Genomic DNA, 20,483 nt, shown 5'->3' with positions numbered 1-20,483 from the left:
AATTTTACGTATAAATTTCCCCCTCATATGTTTGTAAGTCTTTGCAAATCCTATAAACATAAAGATATCTAGAGATTTCAATGTACATGCATATCTGTATCTATGTGTATACATTATTTTATATATGATTTTTCACCTCATATGTTAGTAAGTCTTTGCAAATCCAAAACCATATAATTATCTATATATAGAGAGATGTCTAGATAGATAGATATGAATACAGATATGTAGGGCTTGCAAATATTGCAGGGGAAAATGCACACACACACACACATAGAGATTTCTAGATAGATATAAACATAAATATATAGGGTTTGCAAATATTGCTGGAGGGAAATGCACATATATATAGAGAGAGGATTTGCAAATGTTTCAGGGGGAAATGCATATGTGAAATTAGTATATATAATTATAGATCTATATCTAGCTCTGCATTGTTTATGTAGGCATTGAATGTTTGCCTGTTAATATGTTGGAAGCTGGCCTGAGTCCCTATGGGAAGAGAGAGCAGGGTACAAATGAAGTTATTATTATTATTGACACAACAAATGTATGATACAGCAAACATGATAGATATGCTGGATTTCATATCACAAAGTCACAAGTCAAACATTCCCAAGTGTTTAGGACTGTGTGATGTATTTTCGAATGTTGCGCTCAGATCCCAGTAGGGTGACCTTTTGCAGTTGGCAGATCGTAATTTTGTCAATGTCTATTGTTTCCAAATGCCGGCTGAAATCTTTTGGCACGGCACCCAATGTGCCCATCACCACTGGGACCACCAGTACTGGTTTCTGCCAGAGTCTTTGAAGTTCAGTCTTGAGGTTCTGATAGCGGCTGAGTTTTTCCTGTTGTTTTTGGTCAATGTGACTGTCACCTGGGATGGCAACATCAATGATCCAAACCTTTTTTCTTTTCCACAACTGTGATGTCTGGTGTGTTGTGTTTCAGAACTTTGTCAGTCTGGATTGGGTGCCCCCCCCTGTAGGTGCCATCTTGTCGTGGGGGGGGGCTTAACTGCTCCAATGATGCTGAGAGCTGTGCTGGCGGTAGTGTAACTACCGGCAGGTCCAACCAAGCCAGAGAGGTCTCAGCTGAGGAGTGGAACTAAGAGCACCTAATCCATTAGCATTATGGAGAATCAAACCAAAACAAAGTCTATACTGGCTTGGTCGTCACCCAGGATAAAAAGGACCTTGGTAGATGCTGCTGATTCTGCACATCCATCGACAAGCGGGCTACGGAATCAAAATACAAACAAACAGTCACAGAAGATGCAGAAATATACAATGCCAGAAAACTGCAAAGTTGTTGTTGTTGTTGTTGTTGTTGTTATTATTATTATTATATTATGCTATTGTTAATACCATATTGTTTATGGTGGCCTTACTTTTCCACTTACAAAGCTAGTTTACTGTTTTTCTTTGAAATACGGTAAATATTGAAAAACCTTTAACCTACTGATGCCTCAATATAATTTCATTGGGATCTATTTTCATTTTGAAATTTACCAGTAGCTGCTTCATTATCCACCCTCAGCTTATACTTGAGTCAATAAGTTTCCCCAGTTTTTTGTGGTAAAATTGGGTGCCTCAGCTTATATTAGAGTCAGTTTATACTCGAGTATATACGGTATATTAATTTAAACATAACTAAAAGCTAGTGTGCTAGTAAAATAATAGGAATAATCCCTTCACCCTAAATCTAAAGTGTCTCTGGTGGAATAAAAAGTCATTGGAGACAACAAATCTTATTCTGGTAAATGTGTTTGAAGTCTTTTCCACTCCATCTCTCTTATTCTACACCTAGAAAAGAGAATGTTAACAGGGAACATGGAGACATGACAAAGATACATAAAAAAGATGAATGCTTCAGATAAAAAGGGAACAGGGAACAACTATTTACTGTTTCATATAATAGAAGGAGGCAGGGGCACCCTGCGAATCTAATATGCAGCATTATTTTTCACACAGTACACAATGGACCTGTGGGATGTGATAATGGTCAAAAGTATAAACACGTTCACAAAAGGGTAAGACATTTTCACAGAAACTACTCAGGACATTAATCTTCTCCTGAATATGAGGTATTCCATGTTTTTTAGTTGCTTGAAACTTTTACTGCATTGATGGGGAACAGAACACAACTTGGTTTCCTTGTCTTGGTGTTCAAGTTCTTTAAAAAACCTAGAAACAAATGTACTAATGTAATTCTGCATCATTTTGACAAATAACCACTGGCACACTTATTTTAAACAAACTTTTTACATCTGTTGGAAACAGTCCACATTTTAACAAGGTCACTTTGATGGCAAATGTTTAAAGAGATATGGAGAGAGAGGTTTCTTTGAAATCTTCCATCAAAGTGGTGTGCAAATGTTAATGAACTAATCCTCATGAGGTTGATAAGCTTTATTATGAAGCAGCCTGCCTGCTTGCCTTACATTTATGAAACATTTTAAAATTGAGGAAAGTAAAGCCTGGACATTTCTAGAAAGGTTAAATAATGTACTATAAAATACAGACTGTGGTCCTCCATTGCAATGTACATATAAATGGAAGGATTAAAAACAGTGAAGGCAACAACAACAATTCTTTATTGATTAGTCACTTTTGACCATATCAAAACATGTAAAACATACAATACATACACACTTACGCATACATACAATAAAACCATGTAAAGATACAAAACATCCCGACCTGTGGCCTAATAACCCGCTCCTAGACAAATACAGAGTAAAAAGGTTAAAATTAGTAATTTCCTAACTAAGGTTTGAATGAGAACAGGGGTAAGTAAAACAAGTGTCTTGTCCATAGTAAATTTTAAGTTTGGAAGAGTGAAGGCAAATTAGAATAGTGACTTCATACTTTTGATTTTAACCCGTTTTGATAAGCTAAGAACTGCTTTGCTGCTGTGAACTTTATTTTATCTTGGCTTTCACCAGTATTGGGAAACATCAAAATGTTTCCATACTAAAAATATTCAAAAAGCCACATTCAAACAAATATGTATTATTATTAACAATGAGCAATACAGCTGAAAGTAATGTGGGACTTGCCCCCTTTTTCAGTTCTAAAAGCCTTTCTAAATACAGTAAAAGACATTTTCACCTGCTGACAAAAGGACTCTATCCTCTCTAGGGTGAGAGTTCCAAAATGTAGGGGCAACTGCTGGAAAGGTCCTTCCTTGTGTTCCCATAGGTCATGCCTGTAAAGGTATCAGAAATGGGATAAGAACACCTCCTGCAAACAGGTTTCTATTGGGAGATTAATTCTGTCAGATAGCCTGGATGTAATTTGGACAGGGCTGTATAGGTCATAACCAGCATGTTGAATATAGTTATTGTGTGCGTGGGGGATACAAAATGTATGCAGATGGGGGGGGGGAGAGAACATCCAAAAATCTCAATAATTAGAACTATTGACACATGGAATGGTTTCCTTGTGGTTTACACTTGCATGCCCTATGCATTAGTATTTCTTTCTGTAGTAGAAACTGCCAATTTCCTTTTGCAGTAGAAACAAATTCGACTAGGATTATGTTGATATGAAGCAAATATAAGCAGAGATTTTAACTAATTCTATGCAAGTTAGCTCAGAATCAAGTTCAGTGGGTTTCTATTGGATTAGCTACCTAGCTCCAAGGAAGTGTGCACTCTGAATTTGAATAACTATAAAGATGACTGTTGCAATATGCCAGTGATTTCTATTCTGAGGTATGGATACTACCAGGGGTCACTGGTCCCAACCATCAAACAAACAACTTGCTAACCTCATGCCTTACAGTGGGAAAAATATACAGTTCAAATTCCCAATTTCCCTGGAATTACAGAAGAAGAGCAGCATATTCTGGCTTCAATAATTTGCAAAGATAACAAGAGTTTCATTTTGGATATAAGTGTAGAGGTGCGTGTGTGTGAACATGTTGCAGTCATCTGAAAGCCAATCATGGTACCATTTAACTAGAAAAGAAGAATTCTAAATAAAAAATAGGGACACATATTCTAAGATAACTTTTATTATATGACATATTAATAAAGTATTATAAATAAGAAGCAATGTTTAGATTTTTTTTGGCTCAGTAGACTTTACAACCAAAGTAACAAACTTTAATTTAGAATGTTCAGCCCTGGAGCTGCCCCAGATTTTCCCCATCCACCTGTAATATGCCATACTGGAATTATATTGCTGCCCACATCCAAAATTAGAATCAATACCATATATGTGTTGTCGAAGGCTTTCATGGCCGGGATCACAGGGTTGTTGTATGTCTTTCGGGCTGTGTGGCCATGTTCCAGAAGCATTCTCTCCTGACGTTTCGCCCACATTTATGGCAGGCATCCTCAGAGGTTGTGAGGTATGGTATCCATTAGGCTTGAGCGATCCACGAAAAAATTGATTCTAAACTCGTTTCAAAACTAGAGGGGGGTAGCGTTTCGTTTTTGAAGTCAGTTCCGAATTTTGTCCCAAAAAAAATTCGAAATTAACGAAAATTCGTTATTTTCGAAATTAATTCGTTAATGGCGGACACGCATGTGCAGTGGCCCAAAGACAGCCCAAGAGGGGGGGAGTTCGGGGGCTCTCCTGCACTCATTTTTTCACCTATACTGTTCAAATTTGGTACAGTGGGAGAACACAATCCACCCTGCTTGTTCGCTAAATTACAGAGCGTTTGCCATTTCCTAAGATTTATTGCGCAATTTTATAGTTCATATAAAAAAACTTTATTTACCAATTGCAAAAAAACTGTTCCTGCTTTTGAATTGTTATTTCCTGTTCAATAGGGGTTCCTTCACTGTGAAAGTCCTTCTTCTACTTGTGTAACATTGTTTCAGTGCCCGTAAATCTGTCAAAATGTTAGGGCATTGGGGCCATTGGCCAAGAGACACATTGTGCTGCCTGCCACAATGCGCAATGACTTTCCCCAGGCATCCATATTGGAGGCCATTATACCACAGTGGTCAAGCCCCTCCCCTCCCAAGAAATGTAAGATTTCTGTGACGTTGGTTTGATGTATCACCTGATGGCAAAATGGGGGCTTGGATCCCACTCCCCTGGGGAGCCGGCCACTGTGGGCCGGCTCCCACCCCCGCCCCTTTCCCCAAAGCAGCAGGGCATGGGCTTAAACTGCGGAAGTAGACATGGGGGGCATGGATCCCACACCCCTGCCCCTTTCCCTAAAGCAGTAGGGCAGGGGCTCAGCTGCAGAGATACACATGAGGGTTTGGATCCATTAAAAGCACTGGCAGGGAGAGTGGGAAAAATTGCAGCCAAAAGAAAGAAGAAATCAACGTGGTGATCCGAACCGCAATGGCCAAGATGGAGAAAAAAGCAGAAAGAAATAATCCCCGTGGGGATCCGATCCCCAATGTCTATCTCAGCAGCAAAGACCCCACCCTGCGCTGGCCACAGTTGGCCGGCATGCATCCCCTAGAGAAAGAGAGAGAGAGAGAAACAGAGGACCCCGCCCCAAAGGAAGGATTTGGGCAAAATAGCACAAACGTGTGCGGAGGGACAGCTGCGAGAGAAGAGAGATGCGATGCATCGTTGGAAACTCGACCACGTAGGCCGAGAGGCAGCAGAAAGAAAAGAAAGAAAAAAGCCGCAGGCAGCAAAGAACACACCCTGAGCCGGCCACAGTTGGCCGGAACCCATCTCCTACAGAGAGAGAGAGAGAGAGAAAAAACCAGACGACCCCGGCCCAAAGGAAGGATTTGGGCAAAATAGCACAAACGTGTGCGGAGGGACAGCTGCGAGAGAAGAGAGATGCGATGCATCGTGGGAAACTCGACCACGTAGGCCGAGAGGCAGCAGAAAGAAAAGAAAGAAAACAGCCGCAGGCAGCAAAGAACACACCCTGAGCCGGCCACAGTTGGCCGGAACGCATCCCCTACAGAGAGAGAGAGAGAGAGAGAGAAATCCAGACGACCCCGGCCCAAAGGAAGGATTTGGGCAAAATAGCACAAACGTGTGCGGAGGGACAGCTGCGAGAGAAGAGAGATGCGATGCATCGTGGGAAACTCGACCACGTAGGCCGAGAGGCAGCAGAAAGAAAAGAAAGAAAACAGCCGCAGGCAGCAAAGAACACACCCTGAGCCGGCCACAGTTGGCCGGAACGCATCCCCTACAGAGAGAGAGAGAGAGAGAGAAAACCAGACGACCCCGGCCCAAAGGAAGGATTTGGGCAAAATAGCACAAACGTTTGCGGAGGGACAGCTGCGAGAGAAGAGAGATGCGATGCATCGTTGGAAACTCGACCACGTAGGCCGAGAGGCAGCAGAAAGAAAAGAAAGAAAAAAGCTGCAGGCAGCAAAGAACACACCCTGAGCCGGCCACAGTTGGCCGGAACGCATCCCTGAGAGACCGGCCCGGCCCACCCACAAAGTTTACTGCTTTAGTGACCTTAGCCTCTACCCACGCCACCACCCCACCACCCAAGGGGAAGGTGGTGTCGCCTTTTGGGAAGCTACTTAAAAGGGGTCCGAAGCCCCACTGCCCAGGGGGGCCAGCCACCGTTGGCCGGCCCCACGCCACCTCCCCAGCACCCAAGGGGAAGGGCGTGTATTCTCCACGTCTGCTAGTGAACTGTGGGCCCAAGCCCCACTGCCCAGGGGGGCCGGCCACCGTTGGCCGGCCCCACGCCACCTCCCCACCACCCAAGGGGAAGGGCATGTATTCTTCACGTCTGCTAGTGAACTCTGGGCCCAAGCCCCACTGCCCAGGTGGGCCGGCCACCGTTGGCCGGCCCCACGCCACCTCCCCACCACCCAAGGGGATGGGCGTGTATTCTCCACGTCTGCTAGTGAAATGTGGGCCCAAGCCCCACTGACTAATTTGTCAACCAGACCAGAGCAACAAAGTCTGTAGCCGCCACAAAGGCACACTCCCTGACAGCAAACCGTCAGCGGCCCTGGCCGCACCCTTACCGGGTGGACACAAGCTAGCTGGCAGTCCACAGGGTAGTCGTGGCCACCATCACATCAATAATGATTGTAATAATAACAACAGTAAGATCTTTATTGTTATTACCCGCCCCATCTTCCCGGAGGGACTCTGAGCGGCTTCCATGGGGCGTGCCCGTCAACAATACAATGTGAACAATTAAACCCAAAAATTTTATATATATTAAAGGAAATGTTGCATCAATAACACATAAAATAAAAAAGCTGTCACAGTCAGCATACAGCATTACCTGCTTAAAAAACAGAGTTGTAAAAACACGGCTCTGTGGCCGAGGGCTGAATACTTCCACATAGATGAGGTAGTTTGAGAGTTAAAAATCAATAAAGTGCGAAATACTCTTGGACTGGAAACCAATTCTTCATCTGGCAGCGATCCACCCCATAGTCCTCGAAGGCTTTTTGGAACTGGAAGGTTTTACGGCTCTGCTGTAAGGTTAATGTTTCTATGGCGTTGAACTAGAGGGAAGACTTGTGTGTGTGTCTGGTGTTATTAAAGGTCTCTAGCAGCTGATCTGGAAAGAGGGAAATGACTTCTGTTGGTATACATTTTCAGTAAAGTTGTGGATGTAAAATAATGAAAGATATTGTCTTTATGGAGTAGAAATGAATCCAAAGAACTAAAACATAGCACAACTGTGGAGACAAAAGAAACCATGAAGACATAACTCATTGCTTTCAACAGCAATACAGAGTTTCTGAGAGGTTTTTTTCTCTACTTATGGGTCTGCGGAAGATTAGCATCACATACCTTCTGTGTCTTATCCTCTCAGACACACGCATAGAGATAAAACTTGTTGCAGGCAATGGCTGGGATCCATTAAAAAAAGGTTTATCCCTGCCATTGTGGGATTTCACTTATCCCATATTTTAAAAGCATTGTAAAGGGGAGGGAGATAAATAAAATGTTTTCGTTATCGTAAACGACAAGAGGCTTCGGCCAGGGTGTCCCACCTTTAACGATGGCTGTGTTAAAAAATTTGGCTTGTAAACCGCCTTTTGTATCATCCGTCAAAACACAGTCCTCATTTTCGAATACCAAACGCAAAGAATTGTCCTGGACTGCTTCAGCAAAAGTGTTGGAAAAGTGCACCTGATACTTTTGCACAGCAGACATTTTTGCAATTACCGTAATATTTTATGATGTCAAGACATAAAATTATTTTATTACTTTTATTAAAAAGAAATTAATTCTAAATGATGTTTTTTCATTTTGTACTCATGTTACTTGGGCCGCTGCCCCAAGTAATCCGCACCGAGTGCACGCAGGGAGATGTTGGCGGGAAATATTAAATTTAGTATTCATTTAACATTGATCATTTGATATACTCTCTGAGAGTCCTCCTCGCTTCGAAGGGATTTCATGATATTCCAGGACCGGGAGTTTGGCCTCGAGGAAGAGTATTCTCAGATAGGTCACTCGGCAAGCTGCTGAAAGGGGTCACACCATCGTCGGCCATGTTGAATACTCTCTTCAAAGCCTTAAACTGCTAGGAGGATAATAAATGGAATGTGCTGGGTTATTTGGGAATTCCAAGTCACATAGTCTGTCCCACGGAAAGTGTAAGTTGACATGCTGGGAACAGAAAACAGATCAACCGCCGTTTTCATGCTTGGGAACGGGTTGCGGCAGGGCCGCAGAAGTTCAGCCTCTGGAATCATCTAGCCGTTTGTCTGGAACATTAAATGCGACATGCTTGGCTAGAGGACCAGTAGGCAGGATTTGAAATATATGGAAGGCACGTTTACAACCTATGGTATGAGATAACAGTCTGCTGGCTGAAAGAGAGTAGGGGCAGAGGAGCCTTTTCTCAAAGGTGAAAGAAGAAATGACCAAAGCTGGGTTGTAAGAGAAGGAAGCCAAAGGGAACCACACAGATTTATAACTGTCAACAACATGGATTGGATGTGGAGGGTTTGACAGAGACTTCATGCAAACATTGGAGGACCGCATACTCGCATTGTCATCGCAATGCCGTAGTCTAGAAACCTGCGGATGTGAGAGCTTGACCGTAAGGAAGGCAGAGCGTGGGAAAAATGGCACTTTTGAAAAGAATTGCTTTTTGAAAAACAAGACAGTGCCTGGGAGTGTAAGAAGATTCAACTGGTCCATCCTCAATGTTTTATTGCCCGTCCGATTCAAGGAGGTAGTGAAATTACAGGCATAGCATCAGGATGGCATGGACTTGAAGGAAATGGCGCCGTTGATGTCCGACAGGAAATTCTTTTGTGAATCCGTCCGAGAGTTCTCCATAGATCATAGAAGACTACAAGTCTTAGCTCTGAGTGTAAGACTTTCTGCGGTGTGATTCCACCCTCTTCTATCGTCCTACCAACAAATAGAACCTGCGCCCAGAGGTCACTAGCAGCCGCAAAGGCACACACCCTGACGGGCAAAGGGCACCGTCCTCGGGCGCGGACAGAGGGCGAGGGGACCCTAAGGCGTCCGTCCCTCGGCAACAGCGTCGACAACCGCCTCTCAAGGTGATGGGACAGTGGAAGAAGAAAATTTTGAAAAGTGGTGGACAAGGCCGAGGTGTCCCGCTTTCTGCGGTGCGGTGATTCCACCCTCTTCTATCGTCGCTGCCAACAAGCCAGCAAAAAGCACGTCCGTAGCCAGAGATCCTGCGCCCAGAGGTCACTAGCAGCCGCAAAGGCACACGCCCTGACGGGCAAACGCCACCGTCCTCGTGCGCTGCAAGAGTGCGGGGGGACCAAAAGGCGGCCGTCCCGCGGCCACAGCGTCGAGTACACTGCCTTTAAAGGCGATGGGACAGTGGAAGAAGAAAATTTTGAAAAGGGGTGGACAAGCCCGAGGTGTCCTGCTTTCTGCATTGCGGTGATTCCACCCTCTTCTATCGTCGCTGCCAACAAGCCAGCAAAAAGCACTTCCGTAGCCAGAGAACCTGCGCCCAGAGGTCACTAGCAGCCGCAAAGGCACACGCCCTGACGGGCAAACGGCACCGTCCGCGTGCGCGGACAGAGTGCGGGGGGAACAAAAGGCGGCCGTCCCGCGGCCTCAGCGTCGAGTACACTGCCTTTAAAGGCGCGGTGCGGTGATTCCACCCTCTTCTATCATCCCTGCCAACAAGCCAGCAAATTGAATTTCCCACACCACAGAACCTGCGCCCAGAGGTAACTAGCAGCCGCAAAGGCACACGCCCTGACGGGCAAAGGGCACCGTCCTCGGGCACGGACAGAGGGCGAGGGATCCCTAAGGCGGCCGTCCCTCGGCAACAGCGTCGACCACAGCCTCTCAAGGCGATGGGACAGTGGAAGAACAAGATTTTGAAAAGTGGTGGACAAGGCCGAGGTGTCTTGCTTTCTGCGGTGCGGTGATTCCACCCTCTTCTATCGTCCCTGCCAACAAGCCAGCAAATTGAAGTTCCCACGCCACAGAACCTGCGCCCAGAGGTCACTAGCAGCCGCAAAGGCACACGCTCTGACGGGCAAACGCCACCGTCCGCGTGCGCGGCTAGAGGGCAAGAACAACCAAAGGCGGCCGTTCCGCAGCAACAGCGTCAATCACAGCCTTTCAGGGTGATGGGACACTAGGTTTGCATTTGGAGTAATTTGGGCAAAATCGAAGGTGTTCCACTGTCTTTGATGATTCTATCCTCTGAGTTATACTAACAAGCCAGCAAGAAGCGGTTCGCACTCGATGTAACCTGCGCCCACGCCTCGAAAGCAGCCGCAAAGGCACACGCCCTGACGGGCAAACGCCGCCGTCCGCGTGCGCGGCCAGAGGGCAAGAACAACCAAAGGCGGCCGTTCCGCAGCAACAGTGTCAATCACAGCCTTTCAGGGTGATGGGACACTAGGTTTGCATTTGGAGTAATTTGGGCAAAATCGAAGGTGTTCCACTGTCTTTGATGATTCTATCCTCTGAGTTATACTAACAAGCCAGCAAGAAGCGGTTCGCACTCGATGTAACCTGCGCCCACGCCTCGAAAGCAGCCGCAAAGGCACACGCCCTGACGGGCAAACGCCGCCGTCCGCGTGCGCGGCCAGAGGGCAAGAACAACCAAAGGCGGCCGTTCCGCAGCAACAGTGTCAATCACAGCCTTTCAGGGTGATGGGACACTAGGTTTGCATTTGGAGTAATTTGGGCAAAATCGAAGGTGTTCCACTGTCTTTGATGATTCTACCCTCTGAGTTATACCAACAAGCCAGCAAGAAGCGGTTCGCACTCGACGTAACCTGCGCCCACGCCTCGAAAGCAGCCGCAAAGGCACACGCCCTGACGGGCAAACGCCGCCGTCCGTGTGCGAGGCCAGAGGCAAAGGGGAACCAAAGGCGGGCGTCCCGCGGCCACTGCGTCGACCACACCCGCTCAAGCCGATGGGACAGTGAAAGATGAAAGTTTAGAGAAGTGCTGGCCAAAGTCGAGTTGTTGTATTAATCCCTGTGGCAAAACACATCCTCAAAGGTTCAGATGGACAGATATTTCAGAAAAGTGTGAGTGGCGTATTCCTTCACCTAAAATGATTATCCGAAGTATCCTCATCAAATATAACAGTGCTCTTTCTGTACAGGAACTCCTAGGATCTGGAGAAGACCAAACAGTCCTGGCTCATGAGGGAAATAATTTTTGACCAAAAAAAAGAAAAATAGTGAATTGAATGAAATCCGTACTGAACCCTAAGAGGAAGCATATCCTACCTTGGATTTTATGGACTAATTTCCCACAGAAAATCCTTCTACCTCTAGAGCGTCAGTATTACAGGAGAGAAAAAGTTTTGTAACTTCAGACTACAGAGATGGGCCAAAAGTAACTTTATTAAGTTCAACAGGGACAAATGAAAGCAACTTCACTTCGGTAAAGATAATGGAAATCCAAGCGACATTTTTTTGGATGCCTAGCTTGACAGCAGTGTGTGAGAAAAACGTCTGGGAGTCCTCGTGGACAACAACATAACAATGAGCCTACTATGGTTTGCGGCAGAGCAAATATCCAATGGGCTTTAGGCATGCATTCAACAGGGGAATAGCGTCTAGATCCAAGGCAGTCATGTTCCCCCTCTACTCTGCCGTGGTCAGACCGCACCTGGAATAATGTGTCCAACTTTGGGCACCGCAGATAAATGGAGATGCGGGCAAGCTTGAAAGTGTCAAGCTGAGTGTGACTAAAATGAATAAGGGTCTGGAGAACAAGCAGTATGAGGAGAGGCTTTATTAGCTGGCCATCATTGTTTAGCATGCAGAAGAGAAGGCTGAGAGGAGACATGTTAGCAATGTACAAATATGTGACGGGAAGTCATAGGGAGGAGGGAGCAAACTTATTTTCTGCTGCCCTGAAGACAACGGGACGGAGCAGTGGCTTCCAACAACAGGAATGGAGATTCCACCTGAACATCAGGAAGAACTTCCTCACTGTGATGGCTGTTCGGTAGTGGAACTGTCTCCCCCGGACTGTGTTGGGGGCTCCTTCTTTTGAAGCTTTTAATCATAGCCTCGATAGCCATCTGTCGGGGATGCTTTGAATGAAACTTCCTGCGTTTTTGATGGGGGAGAACTCGATGGCCCATGAGTTCTATTCCAACTCTACTTTTCTATGATTCCATGATTCAATGATTCGGGAAACGGCCCCTTGTGATTGATGAACCCAAAAACAACAGTGGGCAACGGTGGGTGATGATAAAGACGAGAAAGGAAGGGAAAACAGAGAGGAAAGCATTGTAGGTTAGAGGAGAGAGTTGTTGGACAGAGTCCAAAGGGGCAACCCCCCCACCTGGCCACACACAAAATTAGCCAAAGTTACTCTGATTAAAGGAGAACTACTGCTCTATGAGCCGTCGGTGTCAAAATCCAAATCTGGGAAATTCAACACGGGAAGGTTGGCCTTCAGGAAAACCAGTTTCTCAACTGTTTGCGGGTCCAGCAAGCTGCGGTGGGGCGTGACTACATCTCATAGAATCATAGAATCATAGAATAGTAGAGTTGGAAGAGACCACATGGGCCATCTAGTCCAACCCCCTGCTAAGAAGCAGGAAATCGCATTCAAAGCACCCCCGACAGATGACCATCCAGCCTCTGCTTAAAAGCCTCCAAGGAAGGAGCCTCCACCACGGCCCCGGGGAGAGAGTTCCACTGTCGAACAGCTCTCACAGTGAGGAAGTTCTTCCTGATGTTCAGGTGGAATCTCCTTTCCTGTAGTTTGAAGCCATTGTTCCGTGTCCTAGTCTGCAGGGCAGCAGAAAACAAGCTTGCTCCCTCTTCCCTATGACTTCACATATTTGTACATGGCTGTCATGTCTCCTCTCAGCCTTCTCTTCTGCAGGCTAAACATGCCCAGCTCTTTAAGCCGCTCCTCATAGGGCTTGTTCTCCAGACCCTTAATCATTTTAGTCGCCCTCCTCTGGACGCTTTCCAGCTTGTCAACATCTCCCTTCAACTGTGGTGCCCAAAATTGGACACAGTATTCCAGGTGTGGTCTGACCAAGGCAGAATAGAGGGGGAGCATAACTTCCCTGGATCTAGACGCTATTCCCCTATTGATGCAGGCCACAATCCCATTGGCTTTTTTAGCAGCTGCATCACATTGTTGGCTCATGTTTAACTTGTTGTCCACAAGGACTCCAAGGTCTTTTTCGCACACACTGCTGTCAAGCCAGGCGTCCCCCATTCTGTATCTTTGATTTCCATTTTTTCTGCCGAAGTGAAGTATCTTGCATTTGTCCCTGTTGAACTTCATTTTGTTAGTTTTGGCCCATCTCTCTAGTCTGTCAAGATCGTTTTGAATTCTGCTCCTGTCTTCTGGAGTGTTAGCTATCCCTCCCAGTTTTGTGTCGTCTGCAAACTTGATGATCGTGCCTTCTAACCCTTCGTCTAAGTCGTTAATAAAGATGTTGAACAGAACCGGGCCCAGGACGGAGCCCTGCGGCACTCCACTTGTCACTTCTTTCTATGATGAAGACGAAGCATTGGTGAGCACCCTTTGGGTTCGTTCGCTTAGCCAATTACAGATCCACCTAACCGTAGTTTTGTCTAGCCCACATTTTACTCGTTTGTTTGCCAGAAGGTCGTGGGGGACTTTGTCGAAGGCCTTACTGAAATCCAGGTAGGCTACATCCACAGCATTCCCTGTATCGACCCAACTCGTAACTCTATCGAAAAAAGAGATCAGATTAGTCTGGCATGACTTGTTTTTGGTAAATCCGTGTTGACTATTAGCAATGACCGCATTTGTTTCTAAGTGTTCGCAGACCACTTCCTTAATGATCTTTTCCAGAATTTTGCCTGGTATTGATGTGAGGCTGACCGGACGGTAATTGTTTGGGTTGTTCTTTTTTCCCTTCTTGAAGATAGGGACCACATTCGCCCTCCTCCAATCTGCTGGGACTTCTCCCGTTCTCCAAGAACTCTCGAAGATAATTGCCAGTGGTTCTGAAATAACTTCCGCTAGTTCCTTCAGTACTCTTGGGTGTAGCTGATCTGGCCCTGGGGACTTGAATTCGTTTAGAGAGGCCAAGTGTTCCTGGACAACTTGTTTCCCGCTAGGCTGAAGACCCTTTCGTTCTGCACGCTCGTGGGAGGACAGCTGAGGAACTGGCGGGCTACGTGTGACAGATCCGGCCACATGTGTTCGCGTGAAGCCCAATAGGCCAATGGATCACAAGATATTATCTCAGGAGGCTCCTCAAAGTACCTGTTGACCGAGCATTCGGCCGAGTCTACCTTTTGAGCAGAAGCCAGCAAAGAGGATTCTTCAGAGCAGGCAAGTATGGCCACCGTCTCTGCAAAAAAAAACGTTTCCTGGTCGCTGCTGGAGATCCGTATCCCTATGGCAAACCCCTACCGGCTCCCCGGGACTTTCAGTCTCGCCACTAGCGCTAGTGCTGGGGGTGACAGGCATTTCCGGAAGAGGGGCCGCTGTGCCCGTTTCCTCCACCCTGGCAGCAAAGACCTCCCTTACAAGATTAACTAGTTGGGCCTTCCACACGGTAAAGTCTTTTGGGCAGACGTTGTACTTTAGCCGGGGATCACACAAGGCCGCCAGCATATGGACCTTGCTGGAAAGAAGTGGCTCAAGGCGTTTCCGTACAGCAAAGGACAACCTCCTCACCACCTCCTGGGCCGGCGGTGTCAGCGGTCCAGCCAGGGAGTCCAGTGTTCGACCGGCCCCAAGCCTTTCTATGTGCCTCCTTAGCCTCAAGACCATGGGCACTGCCTGGCTAAGAAGGGCTTTTGATTCCGAAAGGGTCTCAGTGGCATGTTTGAATGGCTTTAGTATGTCTACTAGCTGGGAGATGGTGTCCCACTCTTGCTTATTTGGAACAAGTTTGCTAACTGGCGCAACCAATGTGAGGGAGATGCCGTGAACCGCCTTCTGCTGCTCGACCATGCGTTCCAGCATTTTAAAGGTTGAATTCCACCGAGTTGAGACGTCCTGGAGCAGCTTGTGCTGCGGGAGGCCTTCAAGGCTCTGCCTCTCTCTCAGCTGCCGGGCTGCCTTGATGCTCCTATGGAAGTAGCCCGCGATCTTTCTACAGCGCTCGATCAGCAGGGCGATGTTTGCGTTGCTGGCTGGCTGCTCTTCCGGGCTCTTTAAACCTTCCTTGACGGTATTGTGAAGCATGTGGGCCATGCAGGACACATTCTGAAACCCGGCACTTTCAACCGCTTTGATCATATTTTTCCCAGCGTCAGTCACCATAAAGCCCCTCCTCATTTCTTCCGGCCTACACTGCATCCACTCCCCCATCATGTTTTCCAGATAGCTGCAGATGGTCTCTGCCTTGTGATCACGATCAACTACCTCCAACGCGAGGAGTGCCCAACGATGGGATGTATCCATACTGCCTTCCTTCTCCCACCAATGTGCCGTGAGAGAGAGGTAGGAATGGCCTCCTCCCAAGCTTGACCAAATGTCAGAGGTAAAATGGATGTGTCCTCCCATGGCGCTACGCAACATCTGGGTAATGCGTTCCTTACAGCCCTCGTACAAGCCGGGAATAACTTTTCTGGAAAAGGTGTGACGGGAGGGGATTTTGTATCGGGGGCACAGTCGTTTCATAAGGCGTACGAAGCCTTCTTGTCCAACCAGGCGGAAGGGATGGTGATCAAGGGCAATCATCTCTCCCACACTTTGGGTTATCTGCTGGGGTGTGAGTAATGTTTCCCCCGTTTTCTTCCTGGGTAATAGAATGGCCCAATCCTCCAAGGTGGACTGTGCCTGCCTTCCACCATCTTCACCAGGAGAACTTTGTGTGCTAAGGCTGCCACTGGAAGGGCTTGCAGTTCCCCCTCCTACCGATATGGAGGGATGGTGTCGCTTCAAGTGAGAACTCAACCCCGAGGTCGCAAGATGTCTCAGGTCTCTGCCTCTGCTGATATTTGCCCCACAGTGCCTACAAACTGCCAAAGTAGCACACTGAGAGTGGACATGGAAATGGTCCCAAATATAAGACCTAGGCCTCCCCACAGCCACTGTGGCGACGGCCACTGAGATAGGAGTCGTGGGCACCCTTTCGTCAGCTAGAGAAAGTTTTTGTTTGGATGGTACAACCTCCTCTACCTCCTCCTCACTGTCAGTAGCGGGTGGAGGGGTGGGGTTATCTATATCCTCACTATCCACCACCTGTAGTTCCAGGACGGCTACACCTGTATGTTCCATTGATCGTCCTGTGGTCTCAGCTCCATAGGACAACTGTCTCCGGGTGGAGTGCTGTGAACTTTCTGCATGCGAACAGCCGGCTTCTTCATCAAGTCCACCCACTCCCATAGTTCGGCGTTCCAGACGGATGGGACCCACCCTAACTTTTTTGGCCCCCCACGGTGTCCTGGCTGTGGCTTTACCAGTAGCAGGACTTGCTCCCCCAGACCCGCGTACAGCTGAACGCTTCATGATAACGGGAGTGTTTTCAGGAGACAGATGGGGGGATGGAAAGGTGTTGTGTAAGTGGTGGAAAATATTTGTTTCTTGATTGGCAACGTGCTCTGTTTAGGGTATATTAACTGCCGCAAAACCGTCTATTTCTGTTTTAGTTATTTATATTCTTTTACAAGGGGATACCAGTACTTTCCAGTTCTACAAAGGACAATGGGAGGTGCAATCCTTTGGCCAAAGTTGGCTTTTGATTCACAGAAAGCGTCCCTGGCACGGACAAACAGCCCTGTTTGAGCAGGCAAGGGGCAAAACTGGGTCCCTTGTTTCCCAAAAAGGAGGTTTAGTTCTACAAAGGAGTATGGGAGGTGCAATCCTTTGGCCAAAGTTGGCTTTTGATTCACAGACAGCGTCCCTGGCACGGACAAACAGCCCTGTTTAAGCAGGCAAAGGGCAAAACTGGGTCCCTTGTTTCCCAAAAAGGAGGTTTAGTTCTACAAAGGACAATGGGAGGTGCAATCCTTTGGCCAAAGTTGGCTTTTGATTCACAGACAGCGTCCCTGGCACAGACAAACAGCCCTGTTTGAGCAGGCAAAGGGCAAAACTGGGTCCCTTGTTTCCCAAAAAGGAGGTTTAGTTCTACAAAGGACAATGGGAGGTGCAATCCTTTGGCCAAAGTTGGCTTTTGATTCACAGACAGCGTCCCTGGCACGGACAAACAGCCCTGTTTGAGCAGGCAAAGGGCAAAACTGGGTCCCTTGTTTCCCAAAAAGGAGGTTTAGTTCTACAAAGGACAATGGGAGGTGCAATCCTTTGGCCAAAGTTGGCTTTTGATTCACAGAAAGCGACCCTGGCACGGACAAACAGCCCTGCTTGAGCAGGCAAGGGGCAAAACTGGGTCCCTTGTTTCCCAAAAAGGAGGTTTAGTTCTACAAAGGACAATGGGAGGTGCAATCCTTTGGCCAAAGTTGGCTTTTGATTCACAGAAAGCGACCCTGGCACGGACAAACAGCCCTGTTTGAGCAGGCAAAGGGCAAAACTGGGTCCCTTGTTTCCCAAAAAGGAGGTTTAGTTCTACAAAGGACAATGGGAGGTGCAATCCTTTGGCCAAAGTTGGCTTTTGATTCACAGAAAGCGACCCTGGCACGGACAAACAGCCCTGTTTGAGCAGGCAAAGGGCAAAACTGGGTCCCTTGTTTCCCAAAAAGGAGGTTTAGTTCTACAAAGGACAATGGGAGGTGCAATCCTTTGGCCAAAGTTGGCTTTTGATTCACAGAAAGCGACCCTGGCACGGACAAACAGCCCTGTTTGAGCAGGCAAAGGGCAAAACTGGGTCCCTTGTTTCCCAAAAAGGAGGTTTAGTTCTACAAAGGACAATGGGAGGTGCAATCCTTTGGCCAAAGTTGGCTTTTGATTCACAGAAAGCGACCCTGGCACGGACAAACAGCCCTGTTTGAGCAGGCAAAGGGCAAAACTGGGTCCCTTGTTTCCCAAAAAGGAGGTTTAGTTCTACAAAGGACAATGGGAGGTGCAATCCTATGGCCAAACTTGGCTTTTTATTCACAGAAAGCGTCCCTGGCACGGACAAACAGCCCTGCATGAGGCAAGGGCCAAGTCAGGGTCCCTTGTTTCCAAAAACCCTTTTGCGTTTAAAAAAGGAAGAAGAAAGCCCACCACACCCGCAATAGAAAAAATGGCGCAGTAGAAAAATTGCTGGCCGGGTGGGAAAATGGAAAACGCCAATCTCGTGAGGAAAAAAACACCCACAGGCCCTTTGCAAAAAATTAAAAAAGCAACACCCAACAGTTTCCAAACCCACACCTCCCAAACTCACCCACCCAACCTTTTGGTCTTCTGTAGCCTAGCTCTAGCTCAGACACAGCCAAGGAGGCTGTGACGCAGCAATCTTGCCTGCCTGCCTGCCTGCCTGCCCCCAGAATCTCCCTTCCACCCTCTCCAGAGCCACGAGGCTCCGTGCTCGCTCTTTTCATTCAGGACGTCCTACCAGCCCCTCCCCCTGGTTAAACGTCCTCTCTGATTGGCCACAAGGTGCAAACAACACGCTAGGTTGCCCCAGTGCACTTAAACAAGTTTAGGTGAATTGCAAAAGCATTTTTTAAAAACGAAAAAAAATGACGACATAACTAAAAACGGCCAGTCGCGGTTCGAAACCGCGATATCCAGACGTGTGGACAACCAATGCTGTATATTGCTTCAAAACAAACGAAAATAACGAATTAATAACGGTTAACGGGGAAAACGAATTATTTGAGCAAGCCTAGTATCCCTACCTCACAACTTCTGAGGATGCCTGCCATAGATGTGGGCGAAACGTCAGGAGAGAATGCTTCTGGAACATGGCCACACAGCCCGAAAGACATACAACAACCCAATACCATATATATTTCTCATTCTTCTCTGAAATGACTTGTCTTCTGCTGCCTTCTCATCCATTAAGCTTCTCAGCAGAGCCCTGCTGAGAATGTTCCTTGCTTAGATTTCAGAATGAGTCATCCAGTCATATGATCAATGGAGAGGATGTAGCCCAATTGATCCTTTCATTACTGATCTCATGCCCGGGCATGATTTTCTGCTCAATAGTTAAAATTTCTGCATTGGTTCTACAGTTTTTGGAGAAGGATGCAACCATAAGTGTCTTCATAAATGACCCATTATCTCTGCAGACTACTGTTAGCATCCTACCAGACGTTTGGGTCCTTCAGAGATCTAGGTGAGGTTGTCATCTTTTTGCATCCAGATGCAGAAACACCATTGGATGCAGTCTGCACAATCCAGACAATTATTAATCATGGGGAGACACTAGCAGCAGGAGGCTTGGCTGTACATACAGTGAGATGGGGAAAGTAAATAGGTATGCTTTACATTACACTAGTATATTGAAGTATCCTGTTGAAATGTTTAATGTATTGCATTTGTTATGTGGAAGCTGTTTTACTTGCTTGCCCTAGATAAAATCAGGAATATAAATCAAATAAACCAACTAACTACATAACTGTTTTCCTGATCAACCAGATTGGGGTGCCTATAGAATGGGTTCTACAGATTTATTTAGGAGGAAGTGATCCCTGAAATATCCCATCCCATTTGTGCTTCAAAACAACATAGTAGTCGGTAAAAAGCACTTCAATGCTGACATAAAATACTCACCTCAGTGGTTGTATAAAATGCTTACAGTATGGCCATCACATTTCCAGACCAAGGAAAGTTTTGTGTACAACACATTCAAACAGCCATGTTGTACACAAGATTTGCCATCGTCTGAAAATAACATAATGTGATAGCCATACCATAAGCATTAGAACAGAAGACCAGAAGCCTGTTTTCGCAGTTGATGGGACACAAGGTCCTGGATTCTCCTATCCCTGCAATATTTTTTTTAAAAAAATGTTTTTATTAAGTGTTTCTGTACATAGAAAGAGTGAGAACAATGGTGGGTATAGGAAAGATAGAATGAGAAAAAAAGGAGAAAGGGGGGAAAATTAAAAAATTAGGAGAGGCAAAAAAAGAAAAAAGAAGAAAAATATGTTTAAAAAATTATTTGCCTTCCAATTCATTCCTTTCAGACATGTTTCATATCCATCTTATATAGTTCCCGCCTTCTGTCTTTTATGTTTATAAGTATCATTATCTTACTGACTTTTCATACTGATTCTATAATTAATGGTGTTCGTTGCT

Source organism: Anolis carolinensis, chromosome 3 (assembly GCF_035594765.1).
Source record: "Anolis carolinensis isolate JA03-04 chromosome 3, rAnoCar3.1.pri, whole genome shotgun sequence".
Taxonomy (NCBI): Eukaryota; Metazoa; Chordata; class Lepidosauria; order Squamata; family Dactyloidae; genus Anolis; species Anolis carolinensis.
The sequence above is the reverse complement of the archived record's forward strand: the minus strand, read 5'-3'. Positions refer to the sequence as shown.